Source organism: Rhinoderma darwinii, chromosome 1 (assembly GCF_050947455.1).
Source record: "Rhinoderma darwinii isolate aRhiDar2 chromosome 1, aRhiDar2.hap1, whole genome shotgun sequence".
In the NCBI taxonomy this organism is placed as follows: domain Eukaryota; kingdom Metazoa; phylum Chordata; class Amphibia; order Anura; family Rhinodermatidae; genus Rhinoderma; species Rhinoderma darwinii.
The window spans coordinates 339,295,727-339,308,115 of NC_134687.1; positions in this window are offsets into that span (position 1 = coordinate 339,295,727).

Below are 12,389 nucleotides of genomic sequence, written 5' to 3' on the forward strand. Positions count from 1 at the left end.
GATCACACATGGGCCATGTATCTAAGCCTACCATGTGATTGGCTTAGATACAGGGCCCAGCAGACAGGATCACACAATCTGTGATCCTGTCTCATGGGCCCCCTAAGCCTGCTACATCGTAGGCTTAGGGGTTGTGCAGTCCCTAAACATTGATGGCCTATCCACAGGATAGGCCATCAATAGCTGATGTGTCTCCCAGGACCCGCAAATCAGCTGTTTTGAAGGGGCCGCAGCACTCGTACGAGAGCTGCTTCCCCTTCATTTCACTACTCGCTCACACTGTGAATCGCCGACACCGATTCACAGTGTGACCGGAATGAAGTGACCGGAATGAAGGGGAGCAGCTCTCGTCTGAGTGCTGCGGCCCCTTCAAAACAGCTGATTGGTGGGTCCCGGGAGTCGGACCCCGCCAGTCAGGGCTAATCTTACCTTCCTCTTCAGCTGCGGCGGGAGTTCTGTCGTCTCGATGCTGTGTGCGGCGCATAGCGCTGTGACGTCATGCGCTGCGCACAGCGCTTGACGTCAGGACCTCCGCTGCGATCCGGAACCAGGAAGGTAAGTAAAGTCTGTTACTATAGTAACAGGCGCCCGCGGCCAGAGTTACTATAGTAACTTTTTATTGATGTGGTGCGGGGGGCTGCGGGCCCCCCTGGCTTCGGGGGCGCGGTCGCAATTGCGACCGCTGCGACCCCTATAGCTACGCCAGTGACCTTTAACCCTTTAAAGACACAGCCTGTTTTGGCCTTCAGGACACAGCCGATTTTTTCAAATCTGACGTGTCACTTTATGTGGTAATAACTCCGGAATGCTTTCACCTAGCCAAGCGATTCCGAGATTGTTTTCTCGTGACATATTGTACTTGATGTTAGTGAAAAAATTTGGTCGATAAATTCTGTATTTATTTGTGAAAAACACCATAATTTAGAGAAAATGTGTGAAAATTAGCATTTTTGTAAATTTAAATGTATCTGCTTGTAAGACAGATAGTAATACCACACAAAATAGTTACTAGTTAACATCCCCCATATGTCTGCTTTATGTTTGCATAGTTTTTTTTAACGTCCTTTTATTTTTCTAGGACGTTACAAGGCTTAGAACTTTAGCAGCAATTTCTCACATTTTCAAGAAAATTTCAAAAGGCTATTTTTAAAGGGACCAGTTCAGATCTGTAGTGGGTTTGAAGGCCTTACAATTTAGAAGAACCCCATAAATCACCCCATTTTTAAAAATGCACCCCTCAAAGTATTCAAAACAGCATTCAAAAAGTTTCTTAACCCTTTAGGCGTTTCACAGGAATTAAAGCAAAATAGATGTGAAATGTACTAATTTCATTTTTTTTTGCCAAAATTCATTTGTAATAAAAAAAATTGTACCACAGAAGGTTTTAGCCAAGAATTGCAACTCAATATTTATTACCCTGATTCTACAGTTTTTAGAAATATCTAACATGTGGGCCTAGTGTCCTCTTGGACTGAAACACGGACCTCAGAAGCAAAGGAGCACCTAGAGGATTTTGGGGCCTCCTTTTTTTAGAATATATTTTAGGCACCATGTCAGGTTTAAAGAGGTCTTGTGGTGCCAAAACAGTGGAGAGCCCCCAAAAGTGACCCCATTTTGTAAACTACATCCCTCAGGCTATTTATCGAGGGATGTAGTTAGCATTTTAACCCCACAGTTTTTTTGCTAAATTTATTGGAAAAAGTCTGTAAAATTGAATTCAATTTTTTCAAGTAATAAAGGAGAAAAAGAACCCCAGCGTTTATAAAGCACTTTCTCCCGATTACGGCGATACTCCATATGTGGTAATAAACTGCTGTTTGGACCCATGGCAGGGCTCAGAAGGGAAACAGCAGCATTTGGATTTTGGAGCACAAATTTTGCTGGAATGATTTTCGGTGCCATGTCATGTTTGCAACGTCCTGGAGGGACCAAAACAGTGGAAACCCCCCAAAAGTGCCCCTATTTTGGAAACTACACCCCTGAAGGAATTTTCCTAGTGGTATAGTTAGCATTTTGACCCCACAGGTTTTTTTGCAGAATTTAGTGGAATTCGGCCATGAATATGAAAATCGACTTTTTTTAATATAGAAAACGTAGAAATGTTTAATTTTTACTAGGAATAAAGGGGAAAAAGAACCCCAAAGTTTGTAAATCAACTTCTCCCGATTACGGGAATACCTCATATGTGGTAATAAACTGCTGTTTGGACCCACGGCAGGGCTCAGAAGAGAAACAGCGCCATTTGGATTTTGGAGTCCAGATTTTGCTGGATTGGTTTTCAGTGACATGTCGCGTTTGCAACTTCCTGGAGGGACCAAAACAGTGGAAACCCCCCAAAAGGTTACCCCATTTTGGAAACTACACCCCTTAAAGAATTTTCCTTGGGGTATAGTTAGCATTTTGACCCCACAGGTTTTTTGCGGAATTTGTTGGAGTTAGTCTGTGAAGATGAAAATCAACTTTTTTTCTGAAAAAACATAGACATTTTTAATTTTTACAGAAAATAAAGGAGAAAAAGCACCCCAACATTTGTAAAGCAATTTCTCCCGATTACGGCAATACCCCATGTGGGGTATTAAATTGCTGTTTGGACCCACTACTGGGTTCAGAAGAGAAGTAGCGCTATTTAGAGCTCAGATTTGTCTGGAATGGTTTTCGGGTGCCATGTCGCGTTTGCCGAGCTACTGAGGTACAAGTAGAGTGGAAACCCCCAGGAAGTGACCCCATTTGGTAAACTACACTCCTTAAGGAATTTAATTAGGGGTGTAGTGAGCATTTTGACTCGAAAGGTGCTTCTTAGAAGTTATAAACACTGGGCCGTGAAAATGCAGAATTTAATTTTCTCCAATAAAGCGTTGCTTTATCCTCAAATTTTTCTTTTATACAAGGGTAATAAAAAAAAAAAGCACCCCAAAATTTGTTGTGCAATTTCTCCAGATAAGGCCAGTACCCCATATGTGGCCATTAACTGCTGCCTGGGCACACTGTAGGGCTCAGAAGGGAAGGCCTACAATTTTGTTTTTGGAACTTGTGCTGAATAATACTCCATATATGATTTTTACACAGTTCCAATAGGTTTCTAGGGCCTACTTTTTACGTGGATAATTTTAAAGCAACACCTTATGTTTGCAGAGGCTCCAGAACATTAAATAAGTTCATGAAATGCCTCATTTAATAAAATTGCACCCTTCAAAGCACAGTATTCATCTAGGGGTATAATGGGAATTTGTATTTTTTTTTTTGGGGGGGGGGGGGGGGGGAGGCGGGTGTGGTATCTTTGAGATATCAAATTAATTTGGAAAATAAATGCCCAGGGGGTATTTAAAAAATGAATGGAATGGATGTGATGTCATTGGAGTAGTAAAAATTTGATTTAACGAATATCAACAGAGGTGTGATAAAAACGGAAGCATTCTCCGATGCAGAAGCCTGGTTTAGAGGGACAAGTCATACAGTAGTGAGTGGTGTCTTTCCTAATCCCTCTGCTTGAGCAAACTCTACACTTTTTCTGCAGTTTTTGTTTTTTTTCTGTGGGGGGAAGTACTCCCGGGAAATGCTGGCCATGTATTATTCTGGAGATCCCAGAAGTGCTGCTACCTTCACTGCTGCCCTCTGCTTCCTGGTCTCCAAAAATCATTTTTTTAATAATTTTTTTTTTGAATCCCAGGAAAGTCTCCGTATTGGGTGAGGTATACCGCCAATTTTTTATACCACACCTTAGATTTTCTTAGGGCACTATAGGGTTGCAGTACCTGGTCCGAAAGATCCACCCCTCCCATGAATTGGTTATAATCCTGGATGCACACAGGCTTGGTGGTCTGCTCTGTGGCTCCTCTGACTGGAACTGGGGTGGATCGATCAGTATGCAGTGTGGTCAAAACAAAGACATCACGCTTGTCTTTATATTTGACAAGCATCAAATTTTCGGAGTAAACAGCCCTGCTTTCCACACGGCGCAGTGTCTGCTCTATAAAGGACTTGCTTGGAAAAGGGTATATAAAAAAGAGAAGAAGGGGCGCTCCTCTGGGGTGATGTTGTATTTTGTCCTTGAAATATCTTTTTACAGTGAAGTAGTTTTCCACTAACCTGGTTCAGTTGTGCAGGATCATCAGCAAAACTTGACTTAATTGCTCGTCTGGTAAACTTTCCGGTACACTGTGCTAGCCTCGGGAGCGGACCCACGGTGGATACCTCCAAGCCTGGAGTTTCCTCGACGTGGTCTTTTGAATTGTTTTTCGGGATATAGAAAAAAGCTCCTTGTTTCGGGCGCTTCCGTGTAGCAAGATTTTCGTTCACTCCAGACCCGTTTTTTGATAAAAAATATATTTTATTTTCACATGACGTAAGTGACAACTTGTAAAACATAAAAGGATAAAATGTGTGTGGGCTGCAACGCGTTTCAACGCCGGACCGGCGTCTTCGTCAGGCAGGTATAAAAGAGATATGCTATAGATGTATATATATATAGACATGTTTGTGGTAATGCTAATTGCACTAATTAGGGTGGAGTTTCGAAGAAAAAAACGCCAAAAAACAAAGGCGGGTAAGGGTTCAAAGGTATAAGGTGGAGACATGTGTTATATAAACAATTTAAAAAGTTAATATAAAAGGAAAAAAAAGGCACATAGGTGATCATCTAAATATATAGTTTCTTGAAAAGGCTACTTCCCATGTCCATATTGAACTGTTTTTTGTATCTCCCTAGCAGGGGTATTTTAACTCCGTTTTGCTGTCTTCCTACTAAAGGTCCCGTCAGTGTTTTCATTAACACCTTCCTTTTGGAGTATCATATTGCTTCTCTGTGCTGAGGGTCACTGTTTGGCTTCTATCTATATTTTATAAAAAAAAATTGTTTCTCTCTAGTCAGAATATTCTAATTTCGTTTTGGTGTCTTAAATTTGAACAGTCTAATTAGTGATTTTGCTTTAATCATCCTTTTGGAGTGTCATTTTTCTTCTTTGCCTTGGTGTTTTCATTAACACCTTCCTTTTGGAGTATCATATTGCTACTCTGTACTGAGGGACACTGTTTGGCTTCCATATATATTTTATCAAGTTTTTCGTTTCTCTCTAGTCAGGGTATTATGATTTCGTTTTGGTGTCTTAGTTTGAACAGTCTAATTAATGTTTTTACTTTAAACATCCTTTTGGAGTATCATGTTTCTTCTTTGCCTCAGTGAACACCGCTTTACTTGTGTCTATGTTTTACTGGTTTTTCGTTTCTCTCTAATGGGGATATTATAATTTCGTTCTGGAGTCCTATTTCGAACAAAATCTTATTTATATTTATTTTTTATCTTTTTTTCTTTTGTCAGCTTCCTTTTGGAGTATCATGGAGCGTACCCGGACAGGAGCACAGACGATGGTGATGTTATAATTTCATGAGTGTTCTGTTTTTTTTGGAATGTGTGTATTGTTGTTAGTTCAAAGAGTTATACTGAGTCTATTTTTTCATTTAGTCCGTTTGGGCTCAGTGATTCAAATTTAAAGATCCAAAACGACTCTCTTTTGTTCAATTTTTGTATTCTATTGTGTGTATTTGCATCTATTTGTTCTATGGGTGAAATTTTGATATTTTTTAAATTTGATTGATGATGCTGTATTAGATGTCTTGATAAACTATGTTTAAGAAAACCCTTTTTAGCATTAAAACGGTGTCCATTCAGCCTGCTGCGGAGTGTCTGAGTCGTTCTCCCTATGTACTGCAGCCTGCATTCACATTCTATCATATAGATCACGTAATCCGAATCACAGTTCAAGTGTGAATGGATTTTAAATTTTTCTTTGGTTATATTTGACATAATTTCCTTCTTTCCAGCACTGATGCTCTGGCAGCATAAACAGTTTTTTTTGGCACATTTGAAAATCCCTATAGGTTTTTACAAGAAAGTCAGTATTAGAATTATGAGTTTTGGCCCTTAGTCTACTTGGTGCTATGATATTTTTTATTGTTCTTCCTCTACGGAAGGTGATCCCTGTTTTTTTTGGGATGATTTTATTTAGGATTGGGTCGCTCTGTAGTATCCCCCAGTGTTTGTTTAAAGAGTTTCTGATCATTTTGTGATCATAATTATATGTGTTTGAAATACCTCGTTTGTTTTCCCTAGTAAGGTTTTGATTAGTCACTGGTTTATGTCTTTAGGGATATATACTGTAATGTGACGATATCACTGTATTTTATTCAAAATGCAACCTGCTTCTGTTTGATACACAGTGCAGACTGCAGTAATGTCATTGCTTAGTACAAGTGCAAATGCACTAACATTGCCACTATTAGCTCTGTGACCTGCTGGAGATCTGAAATATATAAATTAACTCAAAAATTTGTTACAACCGGATGTGGAGCTGGTATCCAATAGTTGATTGCTATTATGGATTTTTCTATTTTATTATTTTTTGTTACTTGGATCTTGTTATTTTTATATATATTTTTGTGATTTTTATATATTTTTATTATTATTATTTATAATATTTTCGATATTTTATAATTTTATTTATCCAAATAGTGCTACCATAATCCGGTTAGATACCTTGGGGTTCCCCCGTTGGTATATTAATTTAGCGCAGTAGATGCCGATAGAGAGCTCTCTGCTGCATCTATGTATTATTCTGAGGCTGAATAGCTGTATTGTATAAGCCCAGTAGAACTATTTAAACTCACCTTAATCCCGCTCCCACACCGTCCGACAGCCATGGAGACCTGCTCTCTTTTGCGCAGGTCTCCTGGGGGTTGAACGCAACGTCTATGAAAGGCGCTGATTGGCTGGGCAGGATGACTTTGCCTGTCATTCAGTGCCTTTCATTGACGGAAGCTTCACTGGTACAAAAGGTACCAGTCGCTTCACTGGTGCAAAAGCCCTGAATAGCCGGGCACGGAACGTGCCCGGTCATTCATTGCTTCTAATTGTACCTGTGTCCTATAGACACAGGTACAATTATAGTGCAGGAGGAGGAGGCGCTGGCGCCCCCTCTAAGTTGCGCCCGGGGCACATGCCCCGCCTGCCCCCCCTAGCTACGCCTCTGATGCTGGGCACAATATATCGGACACTGAAATGGCAAATATATGTATAGGAAATTGCAAATCTCACTCTGCACCATCTGCTGCGCATTACCTTTTACACAATAACTGTGGGGTCAAAATGCTTACTACACCTCTAAATGAATGCCTTAAGGGGTGTCGTTTTTAAAATGGGGTCACTTCTCGGGGGTTTCAACTGTACTGGTACCTCAGGGGTTCTCCATACATGACTTAGCACCAGAAAAGCTCCAGTAGGCCAAATGATGGTCCTTCCCTTTTGAGTCCTTCCATGGGCCCAAACGGCAGTTTATTACCACAAATGGGGTATTGCCGCACTCAAGAGAAATTGGGCAACAAAATGGGGCATTTTGTTTCCTTTGAAACTAATAAATTTTGGTCAAAAATGACATCTTATTGAAACAAATTTAATTTTTTTAATTTCACAGCCAAATTCAAATATGAGCTGTGAAAAAACTGTGGGGACAAAATGGTAGCAACAACCATAAATGAATTCCGTGAGGGGCGTAGTTTCCAAAATGGGGTCACTTCTTGTGGGTTTCTGTTGCTCTGATACCTCTGGGGCTCTGCAAATGCGACATGGCACCCCAAAACCAATCCAGTGAAATCTGCACTCCAAAGAACACAAAGCGCTCCTTCCCTTCTGAGGCCTCCCATGGCCCCAAACGGCAGTTTATCACCACAAATGGGGTATTGCCGCACTCAGGAGAAATTGGGCAACAAAATGGGGCATTTTGTTCCCTGTGAAAATAAGAAATTTTGGTCAAAAATGACATCTTATTGAAACAGATGTCATTTTTTTAATTTCACAGCCCAATTCAAATATGTGCTGTGAAAAAAACTGTGGGGTCAAAATGGTAACAACAAAACATAAATGAATTCCATGAGGGGTGTAGTTTCCAAAATGGGGTCACTTTTGGGGGATTCCTACTGTTTTAGCACCACAACACCTCTTCAAACCTGGCATGCTGCCTAAAATATATTCTAATAAAAAAGAGGCCGCAAAATGCACTAGGTGCTTCTTTGCTTTTGAGGCTTGTATTTTAGCCCACAAGCACACTAGCGCTACATGTGGGACATTTCTAAAAACAGCAGAATCTGGACAATCCAAATATAATAGTGTTTATCTGGTAAAACCTTCTGTGTTACAGAAATAAATGGAATAAAATTTAATTTCTGCAAGAAAAATGACATTTGCAAATTTCACCTCCACTTTGCTTTAATTCCTGTGAAATGTCTAAAGGGTTAATAAACTTTCTAAATGCTGTTTTGAATACTTTGAGTGGTCTAGTTTTTAAAATGAGGTGTTTTATAGGGGTTTCTAATACATAGGCCCCTCAAAGCCACTTCAGAACTGTACAGGTACCTAAAAAAAAGGCTTTTGAAATTTTCTTAAAAATATGAGAAATTGCTGTTTATGTTCTAAGCCTTGTAACGTCCACGAAAAATAATAGAATGTTCAAAAAACGATGTCAATCAAAAGTAGACATATAGGAAATGTTAATTAGTAATTATTTTGTGTGGTATAACGATATGCCTTACAAGCAGATGCATTTAAATTCAGAAAAGTGCTATTTTTTTCAAATTTTCTCAAAATGTTGCTATTTTTCACAAATAAACACTGAATATATCGACCAAATTTTACCACTAGCATAAAGCCCAATGTCTCACGAGAAAACAATCTCAGAATCGCTTGGATAGGTTTATTACCACATAAAGTGAAATATGTCAGTTTTGAAAAATAGACTCTGAGCCTTAAAGAGGCTCTGTCACCAGATTTTGCAGCCCCTATCTGCTATTGCAGCAGATAGGCGCTGCAATGTAGATTACAGTAACGTTTTTATTTTTAAAAAACGAGCATTTTTGGCCAAGTTATGACAATTTTCGTATTTATGCAAATGAGGCTTGCAAAAGTACAACTGGGCGTGTTGAAAAGTAAAAGTACAACTGGGCGTGTATTATGTGCGTACATCGGGGCGTGTTTACTACTATTACTAGCTGGGCGTTGTGTATAGAAGTGTCATCCACTTCTCTTCACAACGCCCAGCTTCTGGCAGTGCAGCACTGTGACGTCACTCAAAGGTCCTGCATCGTGTCGGCACCAGAGGCTACACTTGATTCTGCAGCAGCATCAGCATTTGCAGGTAAGTAGCTACATCGACTTACCTGCAAACGCCGATGCTGCTGCAGAATCATCTGTAGCCTCTGGTGCCGACACGATGCAGGACCTGTGAGTGACGTCACAGTGCTGCACTGCCAGAAGCTGGGCGTTGTGAAGAGAAGTGGATGACACTTCTATACACAACGCCCAGCTAGTAATAGTAGTAAACACGCCCCGATGTACGCACATAATACACGCCCAGTTGTACTTTTACTTTTCAACACGCCCAGTTGTACTTTTGCAAGCCTCATTTGCATAAATACGAAAATGGTCATAACTTGGCCAAAAATGCTCGTTTTTTAAAAATAAAAACGTTACTGTAATCTACATTGCAGCGCCTATCTGCTGCAATAGCAGATAGGGGCTGCAAAATCTGGTGACAGAGCCTCTTTAAGGCCCAAACTAGGCTGTGTCCTTAAGGGGTTAAGGGGGTTTTACACTGGGCGATTATCGGGCAGACAAACCGTTCATAGAATGCTCGTTGCCGATAATTGCCCTGTGTAAACAGGGCAGCGATCAGCAGATAAACGAGCAAACGCTCGTTCGTCTGCTGATGATATCGTTTTAAAAAAGTAAAGTATTATCGTTGTCTGCAGCACATCTCCCTGGGTAAATCCTTTTCCATGCTGCAATTTGCCTCCTCCACCACCGGTGAATGTGCAAGGTGAAGAAGAATATATTGTTGAAAAGACCTTGGACCACAAAATCGGAATAAACTGCAGGACTTGATCAGGTGGAAGGAGTACAGTTCGGAGGAGAATTCTTGGAAACCAGAAGAAAATGTTCATGCTCCTAGGCTTACATAAGAATTTCATCAGAGATATCCTAACAAGCCAACACCTAGAACGTCCGGGAAGAAGGGGAGTAATATCATGATTTGAGCCCAAAAACTCCTATATCCACAGCAGTATCTCTTCTTACTGAGCCATCTAAAATGCTGCTCCACTGCTGAAACTATTGTCTAGGTATTCTTGATTTTTGCCTCTCTGGATTTCTTGCCTTTTCGCTTACTATAGAAGTCTGACCCCTGCATTTCCTGACTGCCACATTATTGAGCATCTTGCCTGTTGTCTAGTTCATTTCCGCTTCTCTACAAACTAAGGCCCCATGCACACAAACGTAAAAACACACCCGTAATCACGGGCCCATAGACTTCTATTGGACACGGGTACCTCCCCGTATGCTTACGGGAAGGTGCCCGGGCCGTTGAAAAATATAGAACATGTCCTATTTTAGGCCGTAATTACGGCACGGGCAGGCCCATAGAAGTCTATGGGGCTCCCGTAATTACGGGTGACTGCATGTGTGCACCCGTAATTACGGGAGCATTGCTAGGCTACGTCAGGGGATATTCACTGTCCAGGGTGCTGAAAGAGTTAAACGATCGGCAGTAAATCTTTCAGCACCCTGGACAGTGACTTCCGATCACAATATAGATCAACCTGTAAAAAAAAAACGTTCATACTTACCCAGAACTCCCTGCTACTTCCTCCAGTCCGGCTTCCTGGGATGACGTTTCTGCCCATGTGACCGCTGCTGCCAATCACAGGCTGCAGCGGTCACAAGGACTGCCGCGTCATCCAGGGAGTTCGGGCTGGATGTCGAAAGAGGGACGCGTCACCAAGACAACGGCCGGGTAAGTATGAATTTCTTTTACTTTTACTACAGAAAGGGCTGTCTATTCTCTCTATCCTGCAGCGAAAACGTGCCCGTAAATACGGGTGGAATACTGGTGACACTGGACCCGTATTTACGGGCACGGGTCTGTAAGTACTGGTGCAATACGGGTCGAATACGTGTGACCAAGGACCCGTATTTACGCCAGTATTTACGGACAGTAAAAAATACGTTCGTGTTCATGAGGCCTGATGCTGCTAATTTGTGTACCGAACTTGGATTGTTTCCTGACTTTGTTCTACGTCATGCTACAACCTGTTGGTGCTTAGTTGTGCACTGAACTTGGTTTGCTTCCTGTACACATCTCTGCATCATGCTAAAACTTGTTGCCACTTATCTTGGCACCGAACTTGGACTATTTTCTGACCACATCTCTGCCTCATGCTATAATCTGTTGCCGATTATGTCTGTAACAAACTAGGATTGTTTTCTGATCATGTCTCTGCCTCATGCTACAACCTGTTTCCATTTATCTGTGTATCAAACCTGGACTGTTACTTTACTGCTCTTGCTATTATCACCCTCCTGCTAGATTGTTTCAGCCACCAAACTCAGGATTTGATACAGACGTTGACACTAGCCTAGTCCGGGTGGGAAGGTTATGGTCTGCTTGGGCAGAGCAAACACTTTTCCCTACCTAGTGTCAGTCTCCTTGTGGCAAAGGACTATAGCCAAAGAATTAATTTTAAGATGATTACAAATGATCTGTCCCAGGATGAGCGAAAAGTCATGCATCTTCTAACGGCATGGTGCTCTTTGCTGCCTGGACACGCAGTCATCAGCCCCTTGGAGATTAATAAAATACCAAGGCCCTTTCTTCTTCAACCAAATGCAGCTGAGCTAGGTAGGCCATCATATATACTATTCAATATTCAGATCTCTCAGTTGTCTTTTTTACAGTCATGAAAGTAGCCCTTTTCTTCTGTAGGTCCACTGATAAATTAGGAAAGGGACACAGCCACATTGCTGTAGGTTTTACCTTTAACTCTACTAGCCACCTTAAGAATTAGATCTCGATCATTGCAATAAAGCTAGCAGGCAGGCATAAGCAATTCTCCAGGAGATGGCGTTCTGGATGGCACTCTATGGGCCCACTCTACACCATAGGCAGGTGAGAAGGAAGCGTTTGTAGGCAGTTTTCAACAAAAGTCTCAGGGAATTGTCCCTCCACCTTTTCTAGTATGCCTACAATCTTTATGTTATTTTGGCAGAGCTGGTTTTCTAGATCATCGACCTTCTACTCCCATAAATCAGTTTGCTCTAGGGACGAAATGGCCAACAGTACAGACATTATCCTGTATTTAATGCCAGAAATACAATCTTCTGCATTAGCTATGTGGTTTCTTAAGGCCTGCATATCCTGCCTTATTAGTTAATTATCAATTTTAACCTCCTCCGGTGTACTGGTAAGAGGAGTTTTGCAGGATGAGATCGCAGCCGATAGCTATTTTATGACCTGTTTCAGCTTACGTTCAGGCTCCTCAGTAGTGGTATCAGACATGCTAGGTGGGGAGAT